This window comes from Ranitomeya imitator, chromosome 5 (assembly GCF_032444005.1).
Source record: "Ranitomeya imitator isolate aRanImi1 chromosome 5, aRanImi1.pri, whole genome shotgun sequence".
Classification (NCBI taxonomy): Eukaryota; Metazoa; Chordata; class Amphibia; order Anura; family Dendrobatidae; genus Ranitomeya; species Ranitomeya imitator.
In genome coordinates this window covers 97,147,393-97,165,850 of record NC_091286.1, presented here as the reverse complement: position 1 = coordinate 97,165,850, position 18,458 = coordinate 97,147,393, and positions in this window count along the sequence as shown.

Here is an 18,458-nt window from a genome sequence, read left to right as displayed (position 1 = left end):
CAACCAGTCTGGGCACGAGCGTGACACAGTACCTGGACGGTAGGCGACTTGAGCCGTCTCTTTTGGGTCTTTGTTCACAGTGACTCAGGACTCTTATTGCTGCTGTACCTCAGGTATTATGTGGGCAAGTCCCTTTTAGTTTCCTGCCCTCTGGTTCTGCCGTGGGGCGTGCAGTCCCCCTCAGCCTCGGGCTCTCGGTACCTGGTTTCTGCGCTCAGCTTAGAGAGGCCCAATAGCAGCCTTTCTCTAGCTCCTATGTACCTCTGTGCTCCTTCACTGTCTACTACCAACTGTCAACTGTCTGCTTATCTGCCTAGCAATTGCCTAGCAACTGACTCATCCTCCCGACCAGAGGGAGCAGCTCCCCTTAAGTCAGGTGTAGAGCTCCCCCTTCTGGCCTGGAGTCAGAATGTGTTGCATCTAAGTTTACTTGCCAAAGGGATTCCTCCTGTCTCCAGGCATAGCATTACCCTCTCTGAGAGAAAGGCAATACCACTGTGGTACCTGAACTCCTGGGGTGCCACATTATGATGGTTTCTTGCTGTGAAATTTCACCTCTAGAAAAGTAATCCAAATGAGCAAAAAGTAAAACCAAGATAAGATCTAAATGACATTTTAGTGAAGGCTACAAGGGAAGAATAGAGAAACACAGCTAAAGACTGTCATTGACGTTTCATGACATTCCATTTCCTTACATTCATTTCAGTCTTTTGTTAGTAATGACAGTATTTTCACTAGTACATTTGACTTCCAAAGATTCCTTCACATTTAGAGCAATTTTCTCATAAATAGATTCTAAATTATGTATTTTATGCTCTCTTACTAGATGCAAAGAATACAGCTAATCTGGAAACAACTAGCATTGATGGAATGAAGTGCAAGTGAAGGTTACAGGAGTGATCTAATCTTTCCTTGTGAGATACTTGACAAATTATGAATGTGATTATGAAAGCAAAGGAAAGAAACTTTTGCTAGGAAAAAAATGGTAATTCACTCAAAGCTTAACAATTGAGATACTATAGGCTTTTAAGGAAATCTTATATCGCAAACTAACGGCATGTGCACATTTACAGGCATTTTCATGTAGATAAAATCCATACCTTGATTGTAGAAATCTGTTTCACCCTTTCTGAGAAGTCCATAATATATATTATATGCAAATTAGCTGTAAGTGCTTTGGGGATGGAGTGAGGGTGCAAAAGGGAATAGGTAGGGGGTACAGGAGAGCTTCAAGTGCAATATCCCATCCCAAAGCACACACGGCTTATTTGCATAATACTTGAACCCTGGATTTCTCAGAAATAGCAAAACAGATTTCTACAATCAAGGTATGGATTTAACCATCATGAAGGTGCCTGTATATACAGTACATGCCATTAGCTTGAGGTATAAAATCCTCATAAAGGTTAGGAGTGAAGGATTCCTGTGCAGGACTTGTATCTGGAACGAACTTCACTGGAATCTGGTTACCCAAAAATATATGCACCTGCTAATACATTACAAATGCGTCCACATAGTACACTTGCTCATACATAGTATACAGATATATATATATATATATATATATATATGTATATATATATATATATATATATATATATATATACACTAGATGGTGGCCTGATTCTAACGCATCAGGTATTCTAGAATATGTATGTATGTACATCGCGCTTAGCACAGCCACGTAGTATATAGCACAGCCACGTAGTATATAACACAGCCATGTAGTATATACCACAGACAGCCACGTAGTATATACCACAGCCACGTAGTATATAGCACAGCCACATAGTATATAGCACAGCCACGTAGTATTTAGCACAGCCACATAGTATATAGCAGCCACATACTATATAGCAGCCACATACTATATAGCACAGCCCACGTAACACAGCCACGTAGTACATAGCACAGCCACGTAGTATATAGCAGCCACATAATATATAGCAGCCACGTAGTATATAGCACACAGCCCACATAATATATAGCACAGCCCACATAGTATATAACACAGGCCACATAGTACATACGTAACAAAGCCCATGCAGTATATAACACTGCCCACATAGTATATAGCAGCCAGGCAGAATATAACACAGCCCACGTAATATATAGCACAGCCCACGTAGTATATAACACAGCCCACGTAGTATATAACACAGGCCACGCAGTATATATCACTGGCCATGCAGTGTATAACACTGCTCACGTAGTATATAGCAGTCAAGCAGTATATAACACAGCCCACATAATATATAGCACAGCCCACGTAGTATATAACACAGCCCATGCCGTATATAACACAGCCCACGTAGTATATAACACAGCCCACGTAGTATGTAACATAGCCCAAGCAGTATATAACACAGCCCACATAGTATATAGCAGTGTGGGTACCATATCCCTGTTAAAAAAAAATTAAAATAAAAAATAGTTATATACTCACCCTCTGTTGTCCACCGAAGCTGTCCCGATGCGCGCAATGCGGCCGCCAGCTTCCGTTCCCAGAGATGCATTGCGAAATTACCCAGAAGACTTAGCGGTCTCGTGAGACCGCTAAGTCATCTGGGCAATGCATCTATGGGAACGGAAGCTGGCGGCAGCATCTTGCACATCGGTGGACGTCGGAAGGTGAGAATAGCACATTTTTTAAAAATTATTTTTAACATTATATCTTTTTACTATGGATGCTGCATAGGCAGCATCCATAGTAAAAAGTTGGTCTGGGATGTGGCGACACACTGGCGCTGACTGGAGGGGAGTAGGGAGGGGGCACTGACTAGAGGAGAGTAGGGAGGGACCAATTTGCGGCCGGACATAGCCTGTCGCTGATTGGTCGCGGCCTGCCGGGATTTCCGTTACAGACAGACAAACAGATGGAAGTACCCCTCAGATGATTATATATATATATATTTACTGTATATATATATATATATATATACAGTACAGACCAAAAGTTTGGACACACCTCATTTAAAGATTTTTCTGTATTTTCATGACTATGAAAATTGTAAATTCACACTGAAGGCATCAAAACTATGAATTAACACATGTGGAATTATATACTTAACAAAAAAGTGTGAAACAACTGAAAATATGTCTTATATTCTAGGTTCTTCAAAGTAGCCACCTTTTGCTTTGATGACTGCTTTGCACACTCTTGGCATTGTCTTGATGAGCTTCAAGAGGTAGTCACCAGAAATGGTCTTCCAATAATCTTGAAGGAGTTCCCAGAGATGCTTAGCACTTGTTGGCCCTTTTGCCTTCACTGTGCAGTCCAGCTCACCCCTGGTGACTGTGGAGGCCAGGTCATCTGGAGTAGCACCCCATCACTCTCCTTCTTGGTCAGATAACCCTTACACAGCCTGGAGGTGTGTTTGGGGTCATTGTCCTGTTGAAAAATAAATGATGGTCCAACTAAGTGCAAACCGGATGGAATTGCATGCCGCTGCAAGATGCTGTGGTAGCCATTCTGGTTCAGTATGCCTTCAACAGTGTCACCAGCAAAGCACCCCCACACCATCACACCTCCTCCTCCATGCTTCACGGTGGGAACCAGGCATGTAGAGTCCATCAGTTCACCTTTTCTGCGTCGCACAAAGACACGGTGGTTGGAACTATAGATCTCAAATTTGGACTCATCAGACCAAAGCACAGAGTTCCACTGGTCTAATGTCCATTCCTTGTGTTCTGTAGCCCAAACAAGTCCCTTCTGCGTGTTGCCTGTCCTTAGCAGTGGTTTCCTAGCAGCTATTTTACCATGAAGGCCTGCTGCACAAAGTCTCCTCTTAACAGTTGTTGTAGAGATGTGTCTGCTGCTAGAACTCTGTGTGGCATTGGCCTGGACTTTAATCTGAGCTGCTGTTAACCTGCGATTTCTGAGGCTGGTGACTCGGATAAACTTATCCTCAGAAGCAGAGGTGACTCTTGGTCTTCCTTTCCTGGGGCTGTCCTCATGTGAGCCAGTTTCTTTGTAGCACTTTATGGTTTTTGCAACTGCACTTGGGGACACTTTCAAACTTTTCCAAACTTTTCAGACTGACTGACTTTAATTTCTTAAAGTAATGATGCCCACTCATTTTTCTTTACTTAGCTGCTTTTTTCTTGCTATAATACAAATTCTAACAGTCTATTCAGTAGGACTGTTGTGAATTCTGTGGTCAAGCTCCCTCCTGTGGTCATGAGTGGTACTTCGGCTGGTTCTGTCTATGAGCTTCCTCTGGTGGATGTGAGTGGGGCTGCGGCTTCTGAGTTTCCTTCCTCAGGTGACGAGGTTAAGTCGTTAGGTGCTGCTCTATTTAACTCCACCTAGTTCTTTGTTCCTGGCCTCCAGTCTATGTTCTAGTATTGGTCTTGCTCTCTCCTGGATCTTTCTTGTGGCCTGTCTGCCCTGCATAAGCTAAGTTTTGCTTGTGTTACGTTTGTTTGCTATATTTTCTGTCCAGCTTGCTATATTGGTTTTTCTTGCTTGCTGGAAGCTCTGAGACGCAGAGGGAGCACCTCCGTACCGTTAGTCGGTGCGGAGGGTCTTTTTGCCCCCTCTGCGTGGTTGTTTGTAGGTTTTTGTGCTGACCGCAAAGCTATCTTTCCTATCCTTGGTCTATTCAGTAAGTCGGGCCTCACTTTGCTAAAATCTATTTCATCTCTGTGTTTGTATTTTCATCTTAATTTACAGTCATTATATGTGGGGGGCTGCCTTTTCCTATGGGGAATTTCTCTGAGGCAAGGTAGGCTTATTTTTCTATCTTCAGGGCTAGCTAGTTTCTCAGGCTGTGCCCGAGGCGCCTAGGTCTGGTCAGGAGCGCTCCACGGCTACCTCTAGTGTGGTATGATAGGATTAGGGATTGCGGTCAGCAGAGTTCCCACGTCTCAGAGCTCGTCCTATGTTAGTAACTATCAGGTCACTTTGTGTGCTCTTAACCACTAGGTCCATTGTGGTTCTGAATCACCTGTTCATAACAGTTCTGGAGGCCCAAAGTACTAATGCTTCTCAATAGAGGGAAAAGAGAAGTTCTGAGACCATTTTTTTTCTCTGTACTGTGTTTTGTCTTTCTTTTCCCCTAGACATTTGGGTGGTTCAGGGCACAGGTGTAGTGATGGACATTAAAGGTCTGTCTTCTTGTGTGGATCATCTCACTGCAAGAGTACAAAATATTCAAGACTTTGTGGTTCAGAATTCTATGTTAGAACCAAGAATTCCTATTCCTGATTTGTTTTCTGGAGATAGAGCTAGGTTTCTGAGTTTTAAGAATAATTGTAAACTGTTTCTGGCTTTGAAACCCCACTCCTCTGGTGACCCAGTTCAACAAGTTAAGATCATTATTTCTTTATTACGTGGCGACCCTCAAGACTGGGCATTTTCCCTTGCGCCAGGAGATCCTGCATTATGTAATATTGATGCGTTTTTTCTGGCGCTCGGATTGCTGTATGATGAACCTAATTCAGTGGATCAGGCAGAGAAAAATTTGCTGGCTCTGTGTCAGGGTCAGGATGAGGTAGAGATATATTGTCAGAAGTTTAGGAAGTGGTCTGTGCTCACTCAATGGAATGAATGTGCGCTGGCAGCAATTTTCAGAAAAGGTCTCTCTGAAGCCCTTAAGGATGTCATGGTGGGATTTCCTATGCCTGCTGGTCTGAATGAGTCTATGTCTTTGGCCATTCAGATCGGTCGACGCTTGCGTGAGCGTAAAACTGTGCACCATTTGGCGGTATTATCTGTGCATGGACCTATACCTATGCAGTGCGATAGGACTTTGACCAGAGCTGAACGGCAAGAACACAGACGTCAGAATGGGCTGTGTTTTTACTGTGGTGATTCCACTCATGCTATCTCCGATTGTCCTAAGCGCACTAAGCGGTTCGCTAGCTCTGCCACCATTGGTACGGTACAGTCGAAATTTCTTTTGTCCGTTACTTTGATCTGCTCTTTGTCATCCTATTCTGTCATGGCATTTGTGGATTCAGGCGCTGCCCTGAATTTGATGGACTTGGAGTATGCTAGGCGCTGTGGGTTTTTCTTGGAGCCCTTGCAGTATCCTATTCCATTGAGAGGAATTGATGCTACGCCTTTGGCCAAGAATAAGCCTCAGTACTGGACCCAGCTGACCATGTGCATGGCTCCTGCGCATCAGGAGGATATTCGCTTTTTGGTGTTGCATAATCTGCATGATGTGGTCGTGTTGGGGTTGCCATGGCAAGGAGTCCATAACCCAGTATTTGATTGGAAATCAATGTCTGTGTCCAGCTGGGGTTGTCAGGGGGTACATGGTGATGTTCCATTTCTGTCTATTTCATCATCCACCCCTTCTGAGGTCCCAGAGTTCTTGTCGGATTACCGAGATGTATTTGATGAGCCCAAGTCCAGTGCCCTACCTCCGCATAGGGATTGTGATTGTGCTATCGATTTGATTCCTGGTAGTATGTTTCCTAAAGGTCGACTGTTTAATTTGTCTGTGCCTGAGCACGCCGCTATGCGGAGTTACGTAAAGGAATCCTTGGAGAAGGGTCATATTCGCCCGTCGTCGTCGCCATTGGGAGCAGGGTTCTTTTTTGTGGCCAAGAAGGATGGTTCGCTGAGACCTTGTATTGATTACCGCCTTCTAAATAAAATCACGGTCAAATTTCAGTACCCCTTGCCGCTGCTGTCTGATTTGTTTGCTCGGATTAAGGGGGCTAGTTGGTTCACCAAGATAGATCTTCGTGGTGCATATAATCTTGTGCGTATTAAACAGGGCGATGAATGGAAAACAGCATTTAATACGCCCGAGGGCCATTTTGAGTACCTGGTTATGCCATTCGGGCTTTCTAATGCTCCATCAGTGTTTCAGTCCTTTATGCATGACATCTTCCGAGAGTACCTGGATAAATTCCTGATTGTATACTTGGATGATATTTTGGTCTTCAAGGATGATTGGGAGTCTCACGTGAAGCAGGTCAAAATGGTGTTCCAGGTTCTGCGTGCGAATTCTTTGTTTGTGAAGGGGTCAAAGTGTCTCTTTGGTGTTCAGAAGGTTTCATTTTTGGGTTTCATTTTTTCCCCTTCTACTATCGAGATGGACCCTGTTAAAGTTCAGGCCATTTATGATTGGACTCAGCCGACATCTCTGAAGAGTCTGCAAAAGTTCCTGGGCTTTGCTAATTTTTATCGTCGCTTCATCAATAATTTTTCTAGTATTGCTAAACCGTTGACTGATTTAACCAAGAAGGGTGCTGATGTGGTCAATTGGTCTTCTGCTGCTGTGAAAGCTTTTCAAGAGTTGAAGCGTCATTTTTCTTCTGCCCCTGTGTTGTGCCAACCAGATGTTTCGCTCCCGTTCCAGGTCGAGGTTGATGCTTCTGAGATTGGAGCAGGGGCTGTTTTGTCGCAAAGAAGTTCTGATGGCTCGGTGATGAAACCATGCGCCTTCTTTTCCAGGAAGTTTTCGCCTGCTGAGCGTAATTATGATGTTGGCAATCGAGAGTTGCTGGCCATGAAGTGGGCATTCGAGAAGTGGCGTCATTGGCTTGAAGGAGCTAAGCATCGCGTGGTGGTCTTGACTGATCACAAGAACTTGACTTATCTCTAGTCTGCCAAACGGTTGAATCCTAGACAGGCTCGTTGGTCGCTTTTTTTTCTCCCGTTTTGACTTTGTGGTTTCGTACCTTCCGGGCTCTAAAAATGTGAAGGCGGATGCCCTGTCTAGAAGTTTTGTGCCTGACTCTCCATGTGTTCCTGAGCCGGCAGGTATTCTCAAAGAAGGGGTAATTTTGTCTGCCATCTCCCCTGATTTGCGGCGGGTGCTGCAAAAATTTCAGGCTAATAGACCTGACCGTTGCCCAGGGGAGAAACTGTTTGTCCCTGATAAATGGACGAGTAGAGTTATCTCTGAGGTTCATTGTTCGGTGTTGGCTGGTCATCCTGGAATCTTTGGTACCAGAGATTTGGTGGCTAGATCCTTTTGGTGGCCGTCTCTGTTGCGGGATGTGCGTTCGTTTGTGCAGTCTTGTGGGATTTGTGCTCGGGCTAAGCCCTGCTGTTCTCGTGCCAGTGGGTTGCTTTTGCCCTTGCCAGTCCCGAAGAGGCCCTGGACAGATATCTCTATGGATTTTATTTCGGATCTCCCCGTCTCTCAAAAAATGTCGGTCATTTGGGTTGCTTGTGATCGCTTCTCTAAGATGGTCCATTTGGTACCCTTGTCTAAATTGCCTTCCTCCTCTGATTTGGTACCATTGTTCTTCCAGCATGTGGTTCGCTTACATGGCATTCCGGAGAACATCGTTTCTGACAGAGGTTCCCAGTTTGTTTCGAGGTTTTGGCGAGCCTTTTGTGCTAGGATGGGCATTGATTTGTCTTTTTCCTCGGCTTTCCATCCTCAGACAAATGGCCAGACTGAACAAACCAATCATACCTTGGAAACATATCTGAGATGTTTTGTTTCTGCCGATCAGGATGATTGGGTGTCCTTTTTGCCTTTGGCTGAGTTCGCCCTTAATAATTGGGCCAGCTTGGCTACTTTGGTTTCACCGTTTTTCTGCAATTCTGGTTTCCATCCTCGTTTCTCTTCAGGGCAGGTTGAGTCTTCTGACTGTCCTGGTGTGGATACTGTGGTGGATAGGTTGCAGCAGATTTGGACTCATGTGGTGGACAATTTGACATTGTCTCAGGAGAAGGCTCAACGTTTCGCTAACCGCAGGCGCTGTGTGGGTCCCCGACTTCGTGTTGGGGATTTGGTTTGGTTGTCATCTCATTATATTCCTATGAAAGTTTCCTCTCCTAAGTTTAAGCCTCGTTTCATTGGTCCATATAGGATTTCTGAGGTTCTTAATCCTGTGTCTTTTCGTTTGACCCTTCCAGCTTCTTTTTCCATCCATAACGTATTCCATAGGTCATTGTTGCGGAGATACGTGGCACCGGTGGTTCCATCCGTTGATCCTCCTGCCCCGGTTTTGGTTGAGGGGGAGTTGGAGTATATAGTGGAGAAGATTTTGGAATCTCGTATTTCGAGACGGAAACTTCAGTACCTGGTTAAGTGGAAGGGTTATGGTCAGGAAGATAATTCCTGGGTCTTTGCCTCTGATGTTCATGCTGCCGATCTGGTTCGTGCCTTTCATTTGGCTCATCCTGGTCGGCCTGGGGGCTCTGGTGAGGGTTCGGTGACCCCTCCTCAAGGGGGGGGTACTGTTGTGAATTCTGTGGTCAAGCTCCCTCCTGTGGTCATGAGTGGTACTTCGGCTGGTTCTGTCTATGAGCTTCCTCTGGTGGATGTGAGTGGGGCTGCGGCTTCTGAGTTTCCTTCCTCAGGTGAGGAGGTTAAGTCGTTAGGTGCTGCTCTATTTAACTCCACCTAGTTCTTTGTTCCTGGCCTCCAGTCTATGTTCCAGTATTGGTCTTGCTCTCTCCTGGATCTTTCTTGTGGCCTGTCTGCCCTGCATAAGCTAAGTTTTGCTTGTGTTACGTTTGTTTGCTATATTTTCTGTCCAGCTTGCTATATTGGTTTTTCTTGTTTGCTGGAAGCTCTGAGACGCAGAGGGAGCACCTCCATACCGTTAGTCGGTGCGGAGGGTCTTTTTGCCCCCTCTGCGTGGTTGTTTGTAAGGTTTTGTGCTGACCGCAAAGCTATCTTTCCTATCCTCGCTCTGCTCAGAAAGTCGGGCCTCACTTTGCTAAATCTATTTCATCTCTACGTTTGTCTTTTCATCTTTACTCACAGTCATTATATGTGGGGGCTGCCTTTTCCTTTGGGGTATTTCTCTGAGGCAAGGTAGGCTTATTTTCTATCTTCAGGCTAGCTAGTTTCTCAGGCTGTGCCGAGTTGCATAGGGAGCGTTAGGCGCAATCCACGGTTGCTAAAATCTATTTCATCTCTGTGTTTGTATTTTCATCTTAATTCACAGTCATTATATGTGGGGGGCTACCTTTTCCTATGGGGAATTTCTCTGAGGCAAGGTAGGCTTATTTTTCTATCTTCAGGGCTAGCTAGTTTCTCAGGCTGTGCCCGAGGCGCCTAGGTCTGGTCAGGAGCGCTCCACGGCTACCTCTAGTGTGGTATGATAGGATTAGGGATTGCGGTCAGCAGAGTTCCCACGTCTCAGAGCTCGTCCTATATTAGTAACTATCAGGTCACTTTGTGTGCTCTTAACCACTAGGTCCATTGTGGTTCTGAATCACCTGTTCATAACATAGGACTATCAGCTGTGTATCCACCAGACTTCTGCTCAACACAACTGATGGTCCCAGCCCCATTAATAAGGCAAGAAATCCCACTTATTAAACCTGACAGGGCACACCTGTGAAGGGAAAACCATTCCCGGTGACTACATCTTGAAGCTCATCAAGAGAATGCCAAGAGTGTGCAAAGCAGTCATCAAAGCAAAAGGTGGCTACTTTGAAGAACCTACAACATAAGACATATTTTCAGTTGTTCCGCACTTTTTTGCTAAGTATATTATTCCACATGTGTTAATTCATAGTTTTGATGCCTTCAGTGTGAATTTACAATTTTCATAGTCATGAAAATACAGAAAAATCTTTAAATGAGAAGGTGTGTCCAAACTTTTGGTCTGTACTGTATATAAAACATGTACTTACTTCTAACATGCACATATGCATGCAATATTTTATAATACATTTCTTCAGACAGACAGTTTTCACATTACCACATGTATAGCCATAACAACTATATTTTTTCCATTTTTCCATTTCTATTTATTTTTTTTTATTTTGGATTAAATAACAAAATGTTTATGCTTTATATAAAGTGGATATAAAAAGTCTACACACCACTGTTAAAATGCCAGGGTTTTGCCATGTAAAGAAAATCATTCCAAGAAGAATCATATCAGAACTTTTCACACTTTTAATGTCATCCATAACTTGTACAAATCTATTGAGAAACAAAAATGACAAAACTAAAATAATGTGGTTGCGTAAATGTGAGCACCCTCATGTAATTGGAGATGTGCTTGTGTTCAAAATTAGCCAATCAGATTTAAACTCATTTTAATTGCTAGTCTGAAGAGATGAGCGAGCACTAAAATGCTCAGATGCTTGTTACTAGAGCTGAGCTATTCCTAATATTCGAATGCTTGTTTCAAGCAGCGAGTGTAATGGGAGTCAATGGGAAATCCAAGCATGTTTCTGGTACATCCTACAAGGAGGTCTGGGGGGTGGTGAAAATGTTGAAATGGACAGAAAAAGTGCTAAATGGAAAAAGAACAGCATGGGGAAGACCCCTGGAAGCATCTCTCACTCCTAGATCGCTGCTGAAAACAATGGTGTCACACTTTTCCTACACACTAAGGACTGACAAAAAAAAACATTCAACATCGACAAGAAATTGAAGTTTACATGAAAAAAAAATGTTAAGAAACATTCTTTCCTGTATAATGACTGTTATATAAGGCAACATTTGGAAAAAAAATAATTTAAGCAAACCAAAATTAACAATTTTTGTAAAAAATTGGAAATTTCAGTGTAATTTATGAAGGAAGCAAGAACTGCAAAAAAATGTGAAGTAAGAGAAATTCAGATAGACCATGTATTATACATAAAGGAGGGCCTCATACACATTCTGTTCAAATTGTCATGTAGTGGTATTGCTAGACTCATAGAGGCTATGCTAAGTGAAAAGCCTTCCAAAAATAACAAGCAAAGTCATCTATACAATCTTGAAGACACCAGCTGCAGTACCTCATTTAAACATTGTGAGCAAACTATAGCTTTGGTACTCCTAGACTCATAAAATTTCTGCACAGTGCATAACCTGTCAAAATAGAAGTAGAGTCATCCATACAACTTTGAGGCACCAACTGTAATACCTCAATCAAATATTGTGAGCAAAATATAGTTGTGGTACTCCTACACTCCTTAAAGTTATGCAGAGTGCAAAGCCTTCCAAAGATTACAAGCACAGTCATCCATGCAAAAAAAGGAGTACAAACCGTTCAGTATCACATGCTTCAATGATTGCTCTATTGCATCTGTATAAGTGACTGGCATAGAAAGAGTTCTAAAGTTACTTAGAGGAGGAGACTTGAAAAGATGCCTGCTAACCAGAAAGGCGCTCTGGATATACAATCTAGGAGCTTATTTCCCCACAGGCTTAAATACTCATAAAGAGATCATGTCACGTGCCAATACTTGTCTTTCAGATTGTCCTTTCTGTCAAAAATGTGGAATGTTCTTTGTGATGAACCGCATGAACAATTGTTTTAACTACTTTGCATAATTTAATTGTCACATTTTGTTTAATTAATTCCATTGACTGTAATGGGGTATATACTGCGCTATGGTTCATTCTGCCATCAGCTTTGAAAAAGAACACATCTTTGTGTTTGAAAAGCATAGCTTTTAGAATAAACTAGATATTTTTTCCACGTAAGAAACTGGACATTCTTTTTTTGTTACTTCCACATGTGACCACACGATCCTGTGCTTCTGTCTTCCATCAACCATGCAGGTGAGCTGGTTTTCTCTTTTTTCCATGGAGAGGGTTATCTATACACCCTTGAAGGCAACAACTAGATGGCCGCATTAAAATATTAAGAAAGTGTTCACCTGCAGCAGGCCAAGTTTGCATTTTATTTCAAACCAATTAAATTTTACACAGCAGGTTCTACTGTTGACAATAGTCAATTTTTTTACCAAAAATATTTTGAGAATTGTACCAGGCCAAGCGGTTTTTAAAATATTTAACCCACCATAGTTTTATCCAAAGCACGTTAAACTGTATGCATGAATCATTGAATCCATAAATACTTTTAGAAGCTTTTTTTTTAAATTTCATACATCAGCAAAATGTAGCAAGAACCATGTTACAGTACATAGATGAATCATTGAAAACTTGAACATTTTTTGGATGGTTTTATGTTAGTTTAATATACTAGCAAAGTGCAGCAAGAACCGCATTAGACTGTATGCGTGACTAATTGAATCCCTAAAAAATTTTGGAAGGGTTATTGTGAATATACACTACCGTTCAAAAGTTTAGGGTCACTTAGACATTTCCTTATTTTTGAAAGAAAAGCACAGTTTTTTCCGATGAAGCTAACATTGAATGATTCAGAAATACACTCTATACATTGTTAATGTGGTAAATGACTATTCTAGCTGCAAAGGTCTTGTTTGCAATGCAATATCTTCATAGGTGTATAGAGGCCCATTTCCAACAACTATCACTCCAGTGTGCTTATGGTACTTTGTTTGCTAACTGATGGTTAGAATGCCCTTGAAAACCCTTGTGCAAGTATGTTAGCACAGCTGAAAACAGTTTGGCTGATTAGAGAACCTACAAACCTGACCTTCCTTTGAGCTAGTTGAGCATCTGGAGCATCACATTTGTTGGTTCCATTAAACTCTCAAAATGGCCAGCAAAAAAAAACTTTCATGTGAAACTCGACAGTCTATTCTTGTTCTTAGAAATGAAGGCTATTCCATGTGAGAAACTGCCAAGAAACTGAAGATTTCCTAAAATGGTGTGCACTAGTCCCTTCAGAGGAGAGCATAAACAGGCTCTAACCAGAGTAGAAAGAGAAGTGGGAGGCCCCACTGTACAACTGAGCAACAAGACAAGTACATTAGAGTATGTAGTTTGAGAAATCGACGCCTCACAGGTCCTCAACTGGCAGCTTCATTAAATAGTACACACAAAATGCCAGTGTCAATGTCTTTAGTGAAGAGGTGACTCGGGGATGCTGCCTTTTAGGGCAGAGTGGCAAAGAAAAAGCCATATCAGACTGTCTAATAAAAGGCAAAGATTAATATGGGCAAAAGAACACAGACATTGGACAGAGGAAGATTGGAAAAAAGTTTTAATGACAGACAAATCCAAGTTTAAGGTGTTTGGATCACATAGAAGAACATTTGTGAGATGCACAACAACTGAAAAGATGCTGGAAGAGTGTCTGATGCCATCTGTCAAGCATGGTGGAGGTAATGCGATGGTCTGGGGTTGCATTGGTGCTGGTAAAGTGGGAGATTTGTACAAGTTAAAAGGGATATTGAATAAGGAAGGCTATCACTCCATTTTGCAACGCCATGCCATACCCTATGGATAGCGCTTGATTGGAGCCAATTTCATCCTACAACAGGAAAATGACCCAAATCACACCGCCAAAGAACTATTTAGGGAAGAAGCAGGCAGCTGGTATTCTATCTGTAATGGAGTGGCCAGCGCAGTCACCAGATCTCAACCCCATTGAGCTGTTGTGGGAGCAGCTTGACCGTATGGTACGCAAAAACCAACTTGTGGGAGGGGCTTCTGGAAACATAGGGTGAAATTTCTCCTGATTACCTTAGCAAATTAACTGCTAGAATGCCAAAGGTCTGCGATGCTGTAATTGCTGCAAAGGGAGCATTCTTGAAAGAGAAAATTATTTCAAATAAAAATATTTTTTTTTCGAACCTTGTCAATGCCTGGACTAGATTTTAAATTTATGTGGCTACTCATTTGATTAATAAAAGTATGAATCCAGATCATATAGGAGATGGGAGTGGCTAACAGTGCACAGCTGAGAGTCTGGACGCAGGAAAGCTTCTAAGAGCTCTCAACTGAGCAGATTAACCTCAGCACTGCTAAAGGAAATTTACACCATTTAATATGAAGGTAAAGTGCTTCTAATCAGTGCAGGAGTAGGAGAAATCAGTTGCTGCGGTCTTCTGGTTCCTCTCTGTTACGGTAAACTCGTGACACCCTTGAAAGGCAACAACTGGTGGGCCTCATCCAAATATCTATTATATTTTTAAAGTGTTGCTGCTGTACTCCAATACTCATAAAGGCTTTGAATAATGTGCAAAGCCAGTAAAAAATTCTAAGGAGGGTAATACACGAATCCTCTTCAAGTTTCCGCTTCTTCTTCTCATTCCATGGGAGGCTGGGGGGACTGCCTGTACCTGCTTCCTGGAGCCCGATTCCCAAGTATCTGGGCTATACGTGACCTCACTTCTGGTATTGCCTGAGCCCCCAGCACATAGAAAATGCAAACACCCCCCTGTGTCACCTGCACCATCGGCTATTCCCGCTTAGGAGGTGGGGAACCCCAAGGACAGTACGCTCTCTCGGGGTTGTTAACACCTCTGTCTCAAGCTGCCTCAAGAAGCCTCCCCAAGTCCAGTTCATTCCTCAAGAAGGGTTTATCCTGCTCCCTTCTTTCTCATATTACACCCATTCCAGCGATGTTGTCCCTCCATTTTGAGGAACATGACCCTGGTTCCAGCCAACAGCTCCTGCAGCCTTCGATGCAAGTGTTTGTTCTCTACTACCTAATAGTTGAACAAGATGTGATGTGTTGTGAATTCTGTGGCAGAGCTCCCTCCTGTGGTCACAAGTGGTACTTCGGCTGATTCTCTCTGGGAGCTTCCGTTTGTGGAGGAAACTGGTACTGCTGCTTCTGAGTTTCCTCCCTCAGGTGATCTGGTGAGGTCGTTAGGTGCTTCTCTACTTAACCCCACCTAATGCTTTGATTCATGCTTCCTGTCAATGTTCCAGTGTTGGACTTGTGTTTCTCTGGATCATTCCTGTGGCCTGCTGCTCTGCATAGCTAAGTGCTTCTTTGCTATTTGTTGCTATTTTTTCTGTCCAGCTTGTCTATTTGTTTTGCTGGAAGCTCTGGGACGCAAAGGGTGTACCGCCGTGCCGTTAGTTCGGTACGGAGGGTCTTTTTGCCCCTTTGTGTGGTTTTCTTTAGGGTTTTGTGTAGACCGCAAAGTTATCTTTCCTATCCTCGTTCTGTCTAGAATATCGGGCCTCACTTTGCTGAATCTATTTCATCCCTACGTTTGTCTTTTCATCATACTCACAGTCATTATATGTGGGGGGCTGCCTTTTCCTTTGGGGTATTTCTCTGAGGCAAGGTAGGCTTATTTTTTCTATCTTCAGGCTAGTTAGTTTCTCAGGCTGTGCCGAGTTGCATAGGTAGCGTTAGGCGCAATCCACGGCTGCCTCTAGTTGTGTTTGGAGAGGATCAGGGATTGCGGTCTGCAGAGTTCCCACGTCTCAGAGCTCGTTCTATTATTTTGGGTTATTGTCAGATCACTGTATGTGCTCTGACCTCCATGTCCATTGTGATACTGAATTGCCTTTCATAACAGTACAGGAAGCCAAAAGTACTAATGATTCTCAATAGAGGGAAAAAAGAAGTTCTGAGACCATTTTTTTTCTTACATAGTAACATAGTAACATAGTTAGTAAGGCCGAAAAAAGACATTTGTCCATCCAGTTCAGCCTATATTCCATCATAATAAATACCCAGATCTACGTCCTTCTACAGAACCTAATAATTGTATGATACAATATTGTTCTGCTCCAGGAAGACATCCAGGCCTCTCTTGAACCCCTCGACTGAGTTCGCCTGAGTTCTTGGCTTTGTGTTTTGTCTTTTTTTTCCCCTAGACATTTGGGTGGTTCAGTACACAGGTGTAGCGATGGACATTAGAAGTCTGTCTTCATTTGTGGATCTGCTCTCGGCAAGAGTACAAAAGATTCAAGACACTATTGATCAGAAATCTATGTTAGAACCAAGAATTCCTATTCCTGATTTGTTTTTTGGAGATAGAACTAAGTTTCTGAATTTCAAAAATAATTGTAAGTTATTTCTGGCCTTAAAACCTCGTTCCTCTGGTGATCCAGTTCAACAGGTTTTGATTATTATTTCTTTTTTGCGCGGCGACCCTCAGGACTGGGCATTTTCTCTTGCGCCAGGAGATCCTGCATTGAGTAATATCAATGCGTTTTTCCTGGCGCTCGGATTGCTGTACGATGAGCCTAATTCAGTGGATTAGGCAGAAAAGATTTTGCTGGCTCTTTGTCAGGGTCAGGATGAGATAGAGGTATATTGCCAGAAATTTAGAAAATGGTCAGTGCTCACTCAATGGAATGAATCTGCGCTGGCAGCTATGTTCAGAAAGGGTCTCTCTGAAGCCCTTAAGGATGTCATGGTGGGATTTCCTATGCCTGCTGGTTTGAATGAGTCTATGTCTTTGGCTATTCAGATCGGTCGACGCTTGCGTGAGCGTAAATCTGTGCACCATTTGGCGGTATTACCTGAGCTTAAACCTGAGCCTATGCAGTGCGATAGGACTTTGACCAGAGTTGAACGGCAAGAACACAGACGTCTGAATGGGCTGTGTTTCTACTGTGGTGATTCCACTCATGCTATCTCTGATTGTCCTAAGCGCACTAAGCGGTTCGCTAGGTCTGCCACCATTGGTACGGTACAGTCAAAATTTCTTCTGTCCGTTACCTTGATCTGCTCTTTGTCATCATATTCTGTCATGGCGTTTGTGGATTCAGGCGCTGCTCTGAATTTGATGGACTTGGAATATGCTAAGCGTTGTGGGTTTTTCTTGGAGCCCTTGCAGTGTCCTATTCCATTGAGAGGTATTGATGCTACACCTTTGGCCAAGAATAAGCCTCAATACTGGACCCAGCTGACCATGTGCATGGCTCCTGCACATCAGGAGGATATTCGCTTTCTGGTGTTGCATAATCTGCATGATGTGGTCGTGTTGGGGTTGCCATGGCTACAAGCCCATAATCCAGTATTGGATTGGAAATCCATGCCGGTGTCCAGCTGGGGTTGTCAGGGGGTACATGGTGATGTTCCATTTTTGTCAATTTCATCCACCCCTTCTGAGGTTCCAGAGTTCTTGTCTGATTACCGGGATGTATTTGATGAGCCCAAGTCCGATGCCCTACCTCCGCATAGGGATTGTGATTGTGCTATCAATTTGATTCCTGGTGGTAAATTCCCAAAAGGTCGACTGTTTAATTTGTCCGTGCCTGAGCACACCGCTATGCGCAGTTATGTGAAGGAATCCCTGGAGAAGGGGCATATTCGCCCGTCATCGTCGCCATTAGGAGCAGGGTTCTTTTTTGTAGCCAAAAAGGATGGTTCGCTGAGACCTTGTATAGATTATCGCCTTCTTAATAAGATCACTGTTAAATTTCAGTACCCCTTGCCTTTGTTATCTGATTTGTTTGCTCGGATTAAGGGGGCTAGTTGGTTCACCAAGATTGATCTTCGTGGTGCGTATAATCTGGTGCGAATCAGGCGAGGCGATGAATGGAAAACTGCATTTAATACGCCCGAGGTTCATTTTGAGTATCTAGTGATGCCATTCGGACTTGCCAATGCTCCATCAGTGTTTCAGTCCTTTATGCATGACATCTTCCGAGAGTACCTGGATAAATTCCTGATTGTGTACTTGGATGACATTTTGATCTTCTCGGATGATTGGGAGTCTCATGTGAAACAGGTCAGAACGGTTTTTCAGGTCCTGCGTACTAACTCTTTGTTTGTGAAGGGATCAAAGTGTCTCTTTGGTGTGCAGAAGGTTTCATTTTTGGGGTTCATCTCTTCCCCTTCTACTATCGAGATGGATCCTGTTAAGGTCCAAGCCATCCATGATTGGACTCAGCCGACATCTCTGAAAAGTCTGCAAAAGTTCCTGGGCTTTGCTAATTTTTATCGTCGCTTCATCT